This window comes from Lactuca saligna, chromosome 9 (assembly GCF_052625555.1).
Source record: "Lactuca saligna cultivar CGN05327 chromosome 9, ASM5262555v1, whole genome shotgun sequence".
NCBI classification, from domain to species: Eukaryota; Viridiplantae; Streptophyta; class Magnoliopsida; order Asterales; family Asteraceae; genus Lactuca; species Lactuca saligna.
In genome coordinates, this window is record NC_136425.1 from 88,968,530 (window position 1) to 88,981,518 (window position 12,989).

Here is a 12,989-nt window from a genome sequence, read left to right on the forward strand (position 1 = left end):
CATTGAAACAACCATAGCTATTGTTCAAAACTAAAAAAAAAAAAAAAAAAAAAAAAAAAAAAAAAAAAGATAACCAATATTTAAACGAACACAACATTACCATGTTATTCATAATCAACGACTTTCAAATATTCTAAAAAAATTATTCACGTCCTTCCAGTATGTTTCTTGCATCGATCCATTCCTTCATCATTTTTAATGACCATCCTTATCAACCCTTCCATATTCCTTTGCTTTGTCAGTTACTTTCTTATGGAATTGGAGTCTGATTAGTCAAAGCATAACTATTTTGTATGCTTCTTATTCTGCAGAAAACCTTCTTTACCCAAGTCATTATTTCACATTTCTACTTATTGTTCCAAAATAAATTTTCATCTGTTGCATTAAGAACACATCAGAATCGCATAAAGAACACATCAAAATAAATTTCATTAGCTTTCAATGTGTATCAAACACTAATTCTAGCTACAGTAAATAATTTCAAAAGTATGTAACTGAAACTTCAATAAAGAAGTTCATTTCTAGCCCAAGCTATAGTGAATCTGCATTAAACACTAACCATAGCTACAATATAAATTTCAGAAAAGTAAATCCTTAATTAGAATAAATTGTTTAACAACTTCCTAAAGCCTATTACAAGAGATGATTTAGAATCTACATTATGTAGAATCTAAATCTGAATATAATATTATCAAACTAAAACATAAATAGACGAATTCAATTATGTCAGGATAGAATAACAAATTCTCAAAATGTATTTTAGTTTTGACTTATCAGAGTAAGCATTAACATCTGGTTAATCAATAAAATAACATCTTAAATCAAATTTATGAAGTAACACCTAACTTTACAAATCATAATACCTAGAATATTAAGTTACACTACAAGAAACAAGGGTATCAGAGACTGACATAATCAGTCTCCGATGATCAATAATCAGTCTTTGATGAGAATTAGGGACTGATTTAGCTAGTCCCTAGCTAGTCCCTGAGACCTAGTCCTAGATAGTGGATTTTTTATGTATCCGGGACTGAAAATTAGTCCCTAATATATCAAAGTATCAAAGACAGAAGATCAGTCTTTGAAACCATCTTATTCAGTCTCCAATGTGTTTTCTTTGAATCCCAACTTTTATCTCATATTAGTCCCTAAGACTATCTTTTAGGGACAAAATATCAGTCTTTCATGCTATATCATTCGGTCTCCAATACTTTCACTCAAATATTTATTTTATTTCGTGTCATTCCCTGATACTCTCTTTCAAAGACAAAATATTAGTTTTTAATATTATCATGTTCAGTCTCCAATGTCTTTTCTTCGAGGCCAACTTGAATCATATTAGTCTTTAATAACGGAAAATGATATATGATTTATGTGTCTTAATGTTAAGTCTTTTAAAATAAATATAATTATATATTTTTCATAAATTTACTAATTTTTAAGTTAAACGACAATTGATGTCTCATAATACAAAATAACATCATACACACACAAAACCAAGACAATCCATTTCACAATACGTAGTATGTTAGATATAAAAAATTATTCCAATGCTAAACAAATATAATACATTAACTTTTTCATCATATCATATTAATTCCCTAACAAAACACCATATCCAATTAAGACATCTTCTGATGTTCAGACCCATTTACCTAACACAAATGAACTAATTGAAACATGATCAATCCTCTCCCGGTAATGTGCTCAACTAGATGTGTGGTTCACCTGGTGTTGTGGTTCTCGTTTCTGTAACTACCACCTAACGATTGCCAATTGTGAGAAATCATCAATTGTGAAAGAATGTGCCTGAAATAGATTATGTCATTGTACTTTATAAGCCAAATTCTAAAAAATCTATCTAGTTGGATGGAATAAAATGACAAAATGAATGGAATGGACAAGGTAATGGAACGAGAGATTGCATTCCATGATATGTTGGCATGTAAAAATGGAAAAGATTTTTGTATGACTTTTTTTATATTATTAGTAAAATACAGTACATAATTCAAGCCCTACTCTATAGATTAAGAGAAAACATGCCTAAGGGATGAAACTAATCATCTATCCTATTCCATTGGGGAAAACACACAGATTTTTGTTAATTCCAATGGAATCAACCATGCCATTCCTTCCCTGATTCCATCATGCCAAAAACTACCTATAAAAGTACAAAAAACCATGTCATTCCTTTGCTTATATACCTGAATGTCCCTTCAAGTTGTGATACAGTGAGGTGCATCCATTGATCTGGTAGCAATTCTTCCAGCCCAAAATCAGAAATCTACAATTCCGTTAAAAACTTTAATGTTAGTAAAATCAGCAATCACTAAAAATAAAACATCTTCGTAAGAAAACAACTAACAAAAAGCATAGTCTAAACCTACTTAATTTTATTTGATTACCTTCGGTTCAAAATCCTATGAATATGAAATCAAAATATTAAAGGCCTTAATATCCCTATGAATAATCCTTTGTTGACAACCCTCATGAAGATACAAAAGACCTGAAGCAACACCTATGGATGGAAGCATCAATTGCTAGTGATGAAAGAAGATGCACGAAGACTAAGATAAAGGAAACATGGTCGATGACTTCTTTCTTGGACCAAGACCATTGCTAAAAAGTAATATCATTCATTTACTTACACCACTTTATCGCAGATAAGAACTTGTAGCAGCAACTCTATACCTTCTCCAAATCTGAAACATTTTTAGCCATAAAAGATATAGAAAATTGTTTTTACACCTGCTGGGCATGGAAATCAACTACAACAAAGCTGTCTTAGTTAACTTTAGTAGTAATTCATGAAGGAATTTAGTGATTACAAATTACCTTCTATAACCATACATTTAATCTAAAATTATTAAAAAGAAACAAAATGTGGAACTAGCATTCAATAATTAAAGTTCAAAATATGAGCAAGAGCAAAGTGGTACAGTTTCCTATCTTAAGACCATCTGTTCCAGAACCTAAAATATGAGATTTACCTTGTTTTGAACATCAATACTGACATCTTTATAAGTTTGGAACTCCGCGAGTTGCTCGCTTTCTATCATCAAAAATGGATTTGTCTACAGTAGAAATAGTGATTTGTATGTATACAAGAGATTAAAATCAGATATGTTATCTTGTATAATTTTTGTTTATACTTACTTGATATAACATGTTCCTCCAGTTCACTAAACCCTTGTTCCACTCAAGCCTACAAATTTAACCAAAAAGAAAAAAAGAAAACAAGTAAGGCGTTTTGGATTTGACATTGTTGATGATTAATGGGTTTGGTGAAATCCAACCTGCTGAAGGAGAAATAGGGCTGATAGGTAGAAATTGCTTCAAATCTTCAGTTTTAAGTAGACAAATAAGTAAATACATGAATGTTAGTTATGTTATGGTTGTCACTCATCGTACCTTCCATCATTAGCATTCTAAGATCTGAAGTCCCATATCTAGAACGTCTCTCACCTCCGTCACTTGGTGTTAGTCTACGATAAATCAAAAATTAAAAAAAAAAAGCATATATGTATTTGTATATACACACACACACACAGAGGGGGAGAAAGGGTCCTTGTCAGACGAATGAGATGTTCAAAGAACTTATTTTGCAAGCGAATGAAACACAACAAAAGACAAATAACTGCAAATATCTGGTCGCATAGAATGACGTGCATGAATCTAATTTGTTGATTTCATAAGATAACTCTTAAATGGGAGATAGAACCCTAAATCGCTTTCTAGGTTTTGTAATAGTAGATTCCAGGAGAGGAGGTACTGATTAATTTACATCTAGGGTGCTTATAAAATAGCCAAGACAAAATCAAAAGAAATTAAACAAATGGAAGATCAAAGTCTTTCAACAATTGCAATTGCCGACTCATGGTGTATCATCCCCAATCCTCTTATTTTCCTTCTCCATAACCACCACTTTCCCGTATCTAACAAGAATTTCCTTTAAAACATTATGAAAATTATGAACCCAAGAATCGGAAAGGGAAAATAGACCAAGGGAAGACTAGAAAACATTTCACATACCTGTTAGAGCCGATGTAAAGACATAGAATCCTGCCAATGTAGTAGACAAAGAAGAAGGGCGCAATAACGAAGAGCAGGGGGAGGTTTAGCAGTAGACGCAACCAAGGAGGTGAGCGGGAATTGAATTTTGTGATTATGAAAAATACTTAGGGTTTCTTTTTCCCTCGATACAATTTTGACTCTTTAAAATTTTGGAACATAAACACATGATCTAGAGTGGAAGTTTTAAAATTTTGGCTATAAAAAGATTTGTTATTTTTTTTATTCATTTACATCCTAAAATAACATTTTTAGACTAAATTACATATATGGTCCTTGTAGTTTGACCAAATTCACATAAATGTATAATTATAAAATGTATATGGAGCTTTTCTCTTTAAACTTTGTTTGGGATTAAAATATAAAACATAAAATTATAATTCAAAATTTTATACAATTCAGCTTATAGCTGGAGTGGATTGGTGAATCAACTTCATCTTCCCCTTTGGAACTCATCGATGATCTTTGTCGGTCATGCCTCCTATATTTTGACGACACCTCCGTTTGTCAAAACTTATATTTCATTGTCTCTCTCTTTCTTGCTCAATTTTGATTTGGCAAATTTTCAGTTTTGGTGTGCGATTTAAAAAGGAAATTTATTTAGTTTTAAAGTTTGTTTTTTCATGAGTGCTGATTTTTTCATTAATCCCTAATGAGTTTCCCTCAAAAATCAGAATTGACACTAGGATATTTGAGACTAGAATTATTCCCAAATAGGTTTCCCTCAAAACCTAAATTGACGCAAAAAATAGGGACTCAATTGTAGTCTCGAATACGTTTGGTGAATCTCTACTGACACATGCATTAAAATCAGTCTTAGATGATATTTATGACTAATTCATCGATCCTAAGAGATGGTATCCAAGACTGATTAAGCAGTGTCTGATGATTTTACTCCAAATTCAAAAGTGGCTATTATATACAAGACTAAACTTTAGTCCCTAATAAGTTTCTTTCGAAATAGTATTCATGATTGATTCATTAGTCTCTGATTTACAGAATCTATCACTAAATAATCAGTCTTAGATATTAAAATTTAGTTAGTTATTTATTCAAATGTCAAATAGTATACATCTATTAGAAACTAAAATCTAGTCTTTAAAAACTTTCTCATCCAAAGGAAAATTTGGTGCAATTGTATCAATGACTAAAATCCAGTCCCTAATAAGTTGCATACACAATAAAAACTAGCACAAGTCTATCAGGGACTAAAATTCAGTCCCACATAAATTCCCCTCCAAAGTCAAAGTTTGTGCTAGACTATTCGAGACTGAAATTCAGTCCCCAATGTGTTTCCTACCAAACCTAAATCGACGCAAACATATTAGGGACTGATTTTTAGTGTCAAATAAGTTTGGTTAGTTTCTAATAACTCAGACATTAAAATCAATCCTAGATTGTATCTAAGACTGATTTCTCAGTCTCAGATACATAGTATTCAAACTGATTAATCAGTCTCGAATATTTTAGTCACAGAAGCCCCTTTTTCTTGTAGTGTTACCAAAGACTATTTTACTAATATTTTTACTGGATCATATAACTTATCAAACAAAGTAACATCTGAGTCAAATTAAGAAGTAACATAATACTTATCAAACTAGAATACTTATAATATCAAATTATCAAATAACATTTCACTAAATATTTACTAGATAATCCAAATACTCAAAGAAAATAACATATAAAATCAATTTAGGAAGCAAGTTATGTTTGCATAACATTCTATCATTTTCAAAAACAATTCTATAGCAGAAAATATGAAATCAATACAGAGTGCATTATGTCGAACACCTAGCGGGCGATCACTAAATTTACCAAACACCTAACTGACACTAGAAGTATGAAACTAATAAGATAAACCAATCAAACTAAGATATTAAATCAAATTATAATTCAAATTCCAAGAATATCTCTACAGATTTTGTGAATAACTTCATTTATGCATAATAACATAGCTTGGATTGTAGATTTATTAACATTGAAATTGTTAACAACCAAAAATGAGTCAATGGAATCATTTATTACCTGATGAGAAGAATCCTTCTTCAACTAAGAATCATGAAAAGAAGTAGCAGTTGAAGGATTGGCAGAACCATGATTCAAGATCAGAATATGAATAAAAACGTTTAAAATCAAAATGACAGTGAATCAAAATCGATTTTTAGGGTTTTATTGGGGGTTCTGGAAGATCGGTGCAAAGTAGAATCAGAATGAGAAGAAATCTCATAGAAGACACAAACTTAGCGAAATTAACTCTTTTTGAGAAACATTGAGTTGATTTGGAGAATGGCTAAAAATATGGATACGATCTAGGGTTTTGATTTGACCGACTAGGGTTTTCCAAATTAGAATATGTAGAACAAGAATTATTCAGCAGGTTAATTACACAATCTGAACTGTAAAGGCTTGAATTAATAACTGTTTTGCGAAGTGAAGTAGTGTATAATCATAATATGCTTCTGTAGAATGAGGCATTTCCCTGATTGTTTCAATGTGTTTATCATGTTGAAGTGCAAGCCATATTAAAATCAAAAACAAATTGTTGAATTTAGAAAGAGATGAAAGATTATGAATCGGTTTCTAGGGTTTTGAATGCACAAATCCGAATCGAGATAAAACTTGAGTTATTCTGTGAAGAGGGTTTTTTTTTGGAGGAAGCAAGATGTGACATGAAGAGATATTGAATGACGGTGGATTATTTTGACAGATAAAAGGTATATTGTCAAAACTACCCCTCCGTATCCTTCCTCTAATCCTGAAGTTTGATCAAATTGCAAAATTGTCACCGCCTCTATTGTTTTAATTTGAGTTAATTCTACCCATAGATTATTATAGATTAGTGGTTCAGATTCTGTCCCCATATCTCACAAAATATCATTGTCTCAAATGAACTCAACCCTATATATATAATTTAAAAAGTATATAATAAAGTCAAAAACGGTTTTTAATATTTATGTCCATAAAACCGATCAACTGTTACAATTTTTTGCGTGACAAAAATAGTTAAGTTTTAATATAAATCAGGATGAAAACTTTAAAAAAAAAAAAAAAATAATAATAATAATAATAATAATAATAATAATAATAATAATAATAATAAATTAAGAATTTGTTAATATCATAAGGTAATGTTATTTTAAATAGTTATGACTTTAAATCCAAAGGTCTCTTTATTTGACTTTTATATTCCAGATCCATTTTGCCAACAAAGCCCTATTTATGGCTTAGAGACTGCCCATTCCTAGCCTTCGTTTATCCTTATCTCCATTAATATTCCGGGATAATGACTTGAAAGGGTAAAGAATTTTTGACTTCTGTCACATTTAGTCACTAAACTTTTTTTCGTTATCTATTTGCCATTGAACTATTGAAACTGTTCACATTTTACCCTTATGACCGGTTGTTACTGGTCATAAGGGTAAAATGTGAACAGTTTCAATAGTTTAGTGGCAAATAGATAACGAAAAAAAGTTTAGTGACTAAATGTGAACAAAATTGAAAGTTTGTTTCCCTCTAAAAAGTTCAATGACTAAATGTGAACAAACTTCCTATTGTATTATGTTTTAGCAAAATTATTTATTTTCGTTTAATTGTAGCAACATTTGTTGATGAAGAAATTTATGAAATAAAAAAACAAAATGCAACATCCGGATTTCCAAGTATCATAATTTAAGTATTTTTCTTTTTAGTTAAGAAGAGAGACTTGGCGAGTTGACGCCTCAACTCGTCGAGTAAGGTCGCGACTGATGACTCAGATTAATGAATGGACTCGACAAGTCGGTGAGGCGACTCGACGAGTCTGCGCTGTTGGCAGAAACCCTAAATCTTTGGGCCCGAGCCATATTTAAAGGCACGTATGGCCTTCAATTGCCACTACATTTCCCATAAGTGAGAACCCTAGCGAGCTTGAGTGTGTAGAGTGAGAGGAAGAGCTATCTTGAGCTTTTTGGTGTGATAGATCTGGACCCTTCTAGGTTCAGAGAGCCAAGAATATGAAGCTTTAGTAGAGTAAACCTTGGGGTTCGAAGTTAGGAAGCATTTATGGGATTTTTATGGTAGATATAGTTACTTTCATCTTACACATAGATATGAAGTATTTTATATAAATTACGTGTTATGTGCGCATATTATTTGAATACTTGTTGTCCATGCTGGATGAACGATTTTATACATGTTTTAAAAGATTTAAACGGTATATTTATTTTATATCTACAAATATGTTGCAGATGAAACATGGGTAGATGAAATAGTTGGTGTGTGATGAAATAAAATGATTAGATATATGTGATGATAGAAAGGTGATGATAATTAGGTATATAGATGATGATGAATATGTGATGTAGGATGAAAGGAGATACCATAACCTTAACCAGCAATGTGGCGATGTAGTCATCTACCAAAGTATAGATGGCGATCACGGACTATTCTAGACAACACAGTGGAAACACCAGCATGCCCATAACCTGTAGGTGATGAATTACGAGTTCAAGCGATGTTGTAACTATGTATTCATGCGATGATACTCTAACCCCTTACTATGAATTACGAGTTCAGACGATGTTGTAACTACATATTCATGGGATGTCACAAATTTCGAATGCCAAACCAATGGTCATAATTCACATCAGTGAGAATGGTTCATTTTTTTTGTAAAACCAAAATCAGATTGGAAATTTTGATTTTTTATTTTGGAAAATGTCAAACCATTGGTTTTGTATTTCGGTTTTGGTTTTTTGTTTTTTTTAAATATATTTTCAGGGTTTTGTTTTGTTTTGTGTTTTGTGTGTTTTTTTTTTTTTTTTTCTATTTCATAGATTTCTTCATCAACAAATGTTGCTACAATTTAATAAAAATAAATAATTTGCTAAAACATAATACAAGAGGAAGTTTGTTCACATTTAGTCATTTAACTTTTTAGAGGGTAACGAACTTTCGACTTTTGTCACATTTAGTCACTAAACTTTTTTTCGTTATCTATTTGCCATTGAACTATTGAAACTGTTCACATTTTACCCTTATGACCGGCAACAGCCGGTCATAAGGGTAAAATGTGAACAGATTCAATAGTTCAATGGCAAATAGATAACGAAAAAAAGTTTAGTGACTAAATGTGACAAAAGTCGAAAGTTCGTTACCCTTTCAAGTCATTATCCCTAATATTCCCCACCAAACCCAATTATTAAAATTTTATAGTTAATTATAAGGAAATTGATATATATTCACGGATTTTTAATTAGTATTTCTACATATAAATATTGCGCTTTTTTAAAACATGAATATATTAACAAAAGATAATTATAAATTGCATATACTTATTAGTAGGGACGATAATTCTTATACACGATTGACGTTTGCATACATAATAAAGAAAAATACATATAATATTCATATATATATTTATCTGTTGCACCTTTTGATCTTCATGTTGCTTTTCATGATTTATTGAAACTATAATTAATTTTCAAGTATTAGTAAACTATTTTTTATTATAATTAGACTGAAATCAACAATAAAACGAAAACAAACCCTTACACGCGCATTACGTAGAGTTAATTATAGGTGGTACTTTCCACAAGGAATTTACGCTTTATATAACACTACCACCTAAGTTCATCTCAGTATTTCTGCAATTCTTCTACATGGCTTTCTTTGAATCCTTCGCCATTCTCATTTTCCTTTCCTTTTTTGTTCTTTACTACAAACGTCAAAACCTAAAAACTCTAATAGATAGAAATTGTCTACCTTTTGGTACAATACCCCAAGTCGTTAGAAACTTGCACCGAATCCATGATTTGCTCGCCATTTATCTTAATCGTAGTAGCGGTACTTTCATGTTGAAAGGCCCTTGGTTTGGCAACATGGATATGCTTTTTACGACAGACCCTTTAAACATCCATCACGTTTTGAGCAAGAACTTTCCTAATTATCCAAAAGGCCAAAGATTCCATGAAATATTTGATATCCTTGGAGATGGCATCTTTAACGTCGAAGGACATTTATGGGAGATCCAACGCAAAACCATCTTGTCCCACTTTATGAAACCCAACTTTCAAAGTGTTTTTGAAACGATTGTCTGGAATAAGGTGGAAACAGGGCTTTTACCGGTATTGGATGTGGTTTCTAAAAAAGGAAACGACATGGATTTGCAGGAGATATTTCAAAGGTTCACTTTTGACACTATATGCAAGTTGCTCTTGGACTATGACCCACAAAGCTTGTCTCATGATTTTCCTTGTCTTCCATGTCAGAAAGGGTTCATAGATACTGAAGAAAGTTTATTGTACAGACATTTCACTCCCACAATCTTATGGAAATTGCAACAACTACTTAATATGGGGAATGAGAAGAAGTTGAGTAAAGCATGCAATGATGTGGATCAGTTTGTATGCAAGTGCTTTGCTAGAATACAAAATGTGTCCAATAAAATGGAAAGTGATCAACACGTAAAGGGAAATTTTGGACTAGTAACATCAATGATTAGGGATTTGAAAGGCCAGGGTGGCTACACGGGAGACCCCAATAAGTTTTTAAAGGATACCATAGTGAGCCTAATTGGAGCAGGGAAAGATACAACTAGTGCAACTCTCTCATGGTTTTTCTATCTAGTTGGGAAAAATCCAATTGTAGAGGAGAAGATCAGAGAAGAAATTAGGACATTTTTGGAGGTGAAAGTAGGAGGTGATAAGAGATGGGATTCCAAAGTGATAGGAAAATTGGTTTATTTGCATGGGGCTCTATGTGAAGCATTAAGGCTTTACCCTCCTGTTCCTTTTAACCACAAGAGTGCATTACAGCCGGACATACTTCCAAGTGGCCACCAAGTTAATCAAAACACCAAGATTATTCTATATTACTATGGTATGGGAAGAATGAATAAAATATGGGGGGATGATTGCATGGAATTTAAGCCTGAAAGATGGATCTTAAAGGAAGGAGGAATCAAACATGAGCCATCACACAAGCTCCCTGCATTTTATGGAGGGCCGAGGACTTGTTTAGGTAAGGACATGAGTCTCACTCAGATAAAGATGGTGGCATCTTCGATCATTTATTATTATCACATTGAGTTGATGGAAAGCCACCCGGTGCTTCCAAGTTCTTCCATCATACTTCAGATGAAGCATGGGTTAAAGGTGAAGTTAACCAAAAGAAGCGAAGTGAATGTTTGAGCCAAACATTTTGCAGAAAGGTAATAGATGTGGAGCGAAATTTACTATATTTGTGTTTTACGTTTATCAATTTATGTGTTCTAAATACATCCTGGTGGATATGTGTAAAATAAGAACATATAGTCACTGCCCGATTAGTTGTTGACATATGTGACCTATGTTTGGAAATTTCTAGATAGAAGTTGCTTTGTATCTCGTTTATCGGTTAGTAAAATAATAATCTTTCGGTTCCCGTTCTCCCTGGCTTATTCTCCTTTTAATATGTTACTCTACTTTATGGAAAAATCCGTATATTACAAAAACAAATCTAAGATTCATTACAAGTTGAAAAAACCCGACAACCTAAAGCTACATATCACAAAACAGCACATATTTGACTCGGTTTCTAGTTCAACGATATCTCGCACATATTTGACTCGGTTTCTAGTTCAACGATATCTCAGTTGTTGTCATTCGTCTATAAAGTCGAGGGTTCAAGCTTCATCTACGATATAAATGTTAACTTAGCTGGTAGATTAGATTAGCTGGTATAAAAAAATACTTGGTTTCTTATCACATATATCAATATATTAATTTCTATTCTACTCCAATTAGAATAAAGCTATCATGGAAAGATTAGATGACAACCATGTTATAGATTCGGATATTACTATGCATACATTGAATGGATTAGAGATTGAGAGGGGGAGATTCCTTAGATTTTTCTTAAATTCCCTTCATGCTTCTTGGTTAAGCAATTGATCCTGATCAATGGTCCGGCCTGCTTTGACCCATCTTTTTTATGTGTCATTTCGCTTTCAAAATGTAGACACGTTCACACCAATCTCATTTGAAACAGTAAGAGGAACATATCCAACGCTTATAGAATAGTGTGGTTGAAATTAAATAGGCCATTCATGCCTTGGATGGGAATCATATTAGGTTAAGAAGAAATGATAAACAAAAAATAAAAAAGATCTAAGGAATACGTGAAAAAAAAAAAAAAAAAAAAAAAAAAAAAAAAAAAAAAAAAAAAAAAAAAAAACGAAAATCAAAATCAAAACACACAAAACATAGGGATATAAGTGGTTCATACTATCTTGTGATAGGCTACATCCACTATTGAACCAAAGAGATATATTTTATTCCACACATGTTTTTCTGCTACCATGTTACAGATACGACCATTCATAAGTATATAAATGACAAGATTTGACTTAAACATCTAAAAGGTCAAGCCCGATTGAAAAACTCAAAAAAACCATAGAAAAAAAAAAATTGGTCCACTCAAAAAAATTCAGTCTTTCAAATTTCAAGTCTGATGATAAGTCTATATATTCAACAATCTCCCACTTGGAGGCTTCATCATCATTTAGTTGTCAGCCAAGTATGTGACCTTTAAAACTCATCTCACTCTAGTCCCTGCTTCCTCTTCAAGTTCATGGAAGCCTACTTGAAGCCATGCACGGCTTCAACTTTTCAGTTGGTACTACCTTAATAAAGATACCAGCTGGATTCTTCGTACCAAGAATTATCTCTAGATTTAGTGTACCATCAGTTATCAGTTCTCGTATAAATGATGTCGCATCTTCATGTGTTCCGTTTGGCTATGAAACATCGGATTTTTTGTGAGATGTACTGCACTTTGATTGTCACATTGGAGTACACAGTCTTCTTTTTTTATTTTCAGTTCTGACAGAAAATTCTTCAACCATATCACCTATTTGCTTGCTTATGTAGTTGAAACAACACTTTCTGAAGTTTGGACAT

The 12,989-nt window shown here is 32.2% G+C and overlaps 1 long non-coding RNA gene and 1 pseudogene across 11 annotated transcripts; one reads left to right on the top strand and one right to left on the bottom strand.

Annotated features, from left to right (window-relative positions):
• Window positions 1-1,564: 1,564 nt before the first annotated feature.
• On the bottom strand, window positions 1,565-4,230 carry LOC145014083 (uncharacterized). 11 transcript variants are annotated; one of them, XR_013665396.1, is made up of 7 exons: window positions 4,033-4,230; window positions 3,412-3,485; window positions 3,297-3,316; window positions 3,157-3,205; window positions 2,991-3,074; window positions 2,205-2,284; window positions 1,565-1,809 (listed from the first exon to the last, which is right to left on the bottom strand). It is a non-coding gene; the product is annotated as an uncharacterized LOC145014083 (long non-coding RNA). The 11 variants fall into 11 exon arrangements; XR_013665393.1 differs by having other exon boundaries at window positions 3,297-3,341; XR_013665399.1 differs by adding exons at window positions 2,406-2,506; window positions 2,649-2,702 and having other exon boundaries at window positions 3,157-3,485.
• A 5,480-nt stretch (window positions 4,231-9,710) lies between these two features.
• On the top strand, window positions 9,711-11,240 carry LOC145016561 (alkane hydroxylase MAH1 pseudogene; annotated as a pseudogene).
• The last annotated feature ends 1,749 nt before the right edge of the window (window positions 11,241-12,989 follow it).